The sequence below is a fragment of the Penaeus japonicus genome, unplaced genomic scaffold (genome assembly GCF_977035675.1).
Source record: "Penaeus japonicus unplaced genomic scaffold, GWHDUDI00000001_assembly GWHDUDI00000027, whole genome shotgun sequence".
NCBI lineage: Eukaryota > Metazoa > Arthropoda > Malacostraca > Decapoda > Penaeidae > Penaeus > Penaeus japonicus.
In genome coordinates, this window is record NW_028234429.1 from 35102789 (window position 1) to 35108117 (window position 5329).

Below are 5329 nucleotides of genomic sequence, written 5' to 3' on the forward strand. Positions count from 1 at the left end.
TTTTTATACTTCTGGTCACCTGTAGCTATGACCTTCTCTCGTATAGAATCCCACTATCTCTAGGTTAATGAACCCTCTCACCTGGTTTCGTAAAAGGTACATAGTCATACTAAAATTATCTCCCTTTTAACATTTATTGACTAAATGACACGTAATGAAAGTAATGACTCTTAAATAATAAACTTACGGTTGGTTCCCCTCATTTTGAATAGTAATTATTGAGCGTATTGACCTGCCCACATATTACAAACAAACAAAAATTTTAGCCGTTGGATTTTGATATTGTCTCACCATTATTTGCTATTAATAACATATTCCTTCTCTTTATTTTCTTAGTTCCGACCGATTATTGATCTACATACATTTTAGCCGTTGGACTTTGATATTGTCTCCCTATCATTTGCTATTAATAACATATTCCACTGTAGCCTGGCGGTCACCGCCATGCCCTGGTCAGCACGGTGGGTAGGGACAAAGCTCGGATCGAGTCAACACGCGTTGGCACATTCTCTCACGAGTCAGCATACCCTGACACAGGCGGGCTCGCCTTAGTGCACATAAGCCCGGTGAAGCATCTGCTTCGCAAATCCAGCTTATCCTTATGCATCTATCTATCTATCTATCTATCTATCTATCTATCTATCTATCTATATATATATATATATATATATATATATATATATATATATATCTACCTATCTATCTATCTATCTATCTATCTATATATATATATATAAATATATATATATATATATAATAATATATATTATTTATATATGTAATATCTACACCTATTTTCTATCATCTATCTACCCAATCTATCTATAAATACATAAAGATATATATATATAAATAATTATATATATATAATATATATATAAGTCTATATCTATATATAAATATAAAATATACATACATGTGTGTAATAAATATATCTATATATATATAATATATCTATAATATATATATATATAATACTGTATATATATACATATATATATATGTATATATATATATATATCTATAATAAATATATATAATATAATATATTTATATAAATACATATTTTTATTATTGATATATAAATATATATATATAAATATAAAAATATAAAAAAAATATGTCTATATATATATGATATATTATCTAAATATAAATATATATAATATAAATACTTATATATTTATATATATATTATATATATAAATATATATTATATGTAATATATATATATAATGTATATTATAAATAATATATGTAATAATACATAATAAATATCAATATATATATATATATAATATAAATACATATATATATATATATATATAAATATAAATATATATTTATATAATATATATATATTCTATATATATATATAAATAAATATATATATATATTAATAATATATAAATAAATATATATATAATGTATTATAATGTATAAATAAATAATATATATATATATAAATATAATATATATAATATAATATATATATATATAATATATAAATATATAAATATATATATTCATTATTTTAATATATATATTATATATATTTATATATTTATATATATATATATAATATAAATATAATTATTCATATTTTATATATATATAAATATATATATATATGTATGTATATATACTAATATATATATATATATATATATTATATATATATATAGATTTATAATATATATATAATAAGACATTCGTATATATTTATATATATATATAACTATCATATAATATATATAAATATAAACTATTATATAATAGACATTCATATATATGTATATATTTCAATAATCTACCTATCTATCTAACTATCTATCTATCTATCTATATATATATATATATATATATATATATATATATATATATATATATAAAATAATATATATAATGATACATAAGTAAATAACTCAACTACCTATCAATCATCTTATATACATATATCTACATATAAATATATCTAACTATATATATATATATATATATATAAATATATATATATATATATCTATATATAAATATGTCAATATCTATATACATATCTATTTATACATACATTTTTATATACAATATTATATATAAATAGATAATATATTATAAATATATATCTAAATATTATATACACAAAAAAAAAATTATATTTATATATATACATAATTATTATATATATATATATATATATATATATATATAAAATTTATATATATATATATATATATATAAATATAAAATATATAAGTAAATATAAATATATATGTAATCTATAACATATATAAATTTATATATATTAATATATATATACAAGCTGACAGCAACAATAATGATATCACATTCACAATAATAAGAATCATAATCAACATTACATTATAATCATCATCATTATTATTATCATCCATTGATATAATCTTTTATTAATTGTTACCATAATTAATTTTCATACAAACAGTTATATGATAGTGGAGATATTATAATCATGACATTTAATGTCATATCATTATTTTTTTCCTTTTAATTATCATTTTTTCATCCTCAGCACCCATCTTAAAATCACCATCGTAAAATCAACATCATCTTTATAAATACTACCATAATTAATTAATATTTTATTCAAAATGAAAATAATCGGAATTAATGAAATCTCTAATCAGTGGCAGAACGATCGTTCATACGATCTATTTGCGCAGTACAAAGGTGAATAGTTTTCTTGTTATATAAATCTGTGAAAATATGCAGTAAAAAACAGTGTGACTTTTTTAAAATTATCCACCACAATTCAGGAAAAATGTAGAAATTTTTGAGGTTGTTGAATCAAGTTAGAATATACGTAAAAAAGAAAATCGATAAATAAAATAAAGATAAAAAACTAAATATATAAAACATTACATACAAATAAATATATATATATGATATATATATAGTATAAATATATATATAAAAATAAATACTTATATAGTAAATATATATATATATATAAAAATATATATATATAAGAATATATATATAAATACTTAAACTCAACACTCGCTCGCACACACACACAGACAAACACACACACAACACACCCACACACACACACACATATAAATATATAAAAATAAAATATATATATATATAAATATAACAAATTAAATATATATATATAATAATAAAAAAAAATATTAATACTAAAGTAATAATAATAAAACATACTTTTTATATTGACGTTCGATAATGTTATTCTGTGCTAAACACATGTGTAATTATAAACAAAGTAGCTAATAAACAATAATAACAGGTATCAAAAGGCAACACACAAACTAAACAACTTGAAATTGAAACAATAATAATATATGAATCAATGCTATTATTTTGTCAATAAAGAAATATCTTATACAATAGTATAAATAGTAGCTATATTATTAAAAACCCATCATTGGAACATTGTGTTATTAGGGCGTTTTCCATACACGCCAGAATATGTAGGCGTGATAACGTAGATGTAGCAAGTAACACGGAACCCTGGGCACTGAACTACTACCGTCTGATAACTTCATGCAGATCATCAAAGGACGAAACCAACCATTTAATCTTGTATTACTCAACTCCGTGTCCACTGGCAGCACCTGCGACTATCCAGCAAATCCACCACCAAAGCCGCCGGTATCACCACCAATACCACCATGGCCTCGTTCAGCACAAGCGGCAGCCAACAACCAAATCCACCAAGGGCCGCCGCAACGCTTAGAGCGGCTTCACCACCAAATGCCAGACCACCGTGGCCTCCAGCAGCACCAGCGGCCTCCAACCAAAATCCCACATGCCTCTCGCAGACCAGCGCTCCGACCAAATCCACCGTGGCCCGTCCGGCAGCACTAGCGGCTCCCCCCAAATCCACCAATGGCCGTCGTCCGGCAGCACCAGCGGCTCCACCAATCAACCATGGGCCTCCGGCAGAAACTTACGGCTCCACCAAATCCACCTAGTCCACCAGCAGCACCACAGTTCCACCTAAATCCACCATTGCCTCCGGCAATCACTAACGGCTCCACCAATCCACCGGGCCTCACAGCAGCACCATCATCTCCACCAAATCCACCATGTCCACCAGCAGCACCACAGCTCCATCAAAGTCCACCCTTGCCCTCTGTCACACCTGTGGCTCCACACCAAAAAAAAATTCCACCATTGCGCCGCGCCCAGTCCTTTCCGTCCCCACCGAGAACCTGACCGCTGGCTGCAGCAGCTGTAACTGAGAGCCATTCTTAATGATCTACACCAATTGGAAAGTAGTATTTATCACTCCGTCCTGGTATTGACCAAATTAAACTTCAAGGATTGGACTGATGATGACTGGTACTTCAATCACGCTCTGACCGTCTTCAGTCTTCTTGTTTTAGGTCTTACACACAAAGCGTTCATGTCCTTTGTGAGAGGAAGAACGATGGGTTCAGGTACTTGTCCTTCATCAGGCAGACTTACAAAAGAGGATGTTAGGTGGTCAACACGGAGGTGGATGAATGACTGGTGGTGTACCACTTGGTTCCTAGGGATGTTCAGGTACTTCGAAAACGTACACTTTTTGTGTTATTTCCTGGTGTAACGCAAGTACCGTCGTACGTTGAAGACTTCACCTTCTCCCTGTCATGTTTCTACAAAGCCAGCCATCATTAGAATGTCCCAGCACCAGCGGAGTTTTCAGCACCGAAAGGCCCCCTGAGTGTCCAGCACCATTCAAAGTGTCCAGCACCATCAGAGTGTCCCAGCACGCGAGTTTATGGTCCAGCTCCTGCCTAGTGTCCAGCACAAGCTGAATTCCCAGCATCCTGTTGGTATTGGAAACACCACCATAATTTCTCGCTTGCCCCGCTTCTGGGTAGGATTAATGCTGAAAGGCTGCATATGCTGCAGCAACCAGCACTGGCAAAATTATCTTGTTAGGAATAATCATAATATATATATATAAATATATATAAATATAAATAAAAAAAAAAAAAAAAAAAAAGAAAAAAATATATAAATATAAATAAATATTTTTTTTTTTTTTTTTTTTTTTTTTTTTTATTTTTTTTTTTTTTTTTTTTTTTTTTTTTTTTTTTTTTTTTTTTACTATATCTTTGGAATTCCATTGTTGCACATAATTCCTTAGTATTTAATATTTTTTCCCGTAAATAAGATTTTTTTAAAGCCTGAATTAGCTGGATCTTAACGCTGGAATAGATTAATTCAATATATAATCAAAAAGTATAAAAAGACATAATTCCCATACATTATATTTGATTACCATTGTTACACGATAATTCCATGTATTGAATTTTGTATCCATAAATTTGATTTT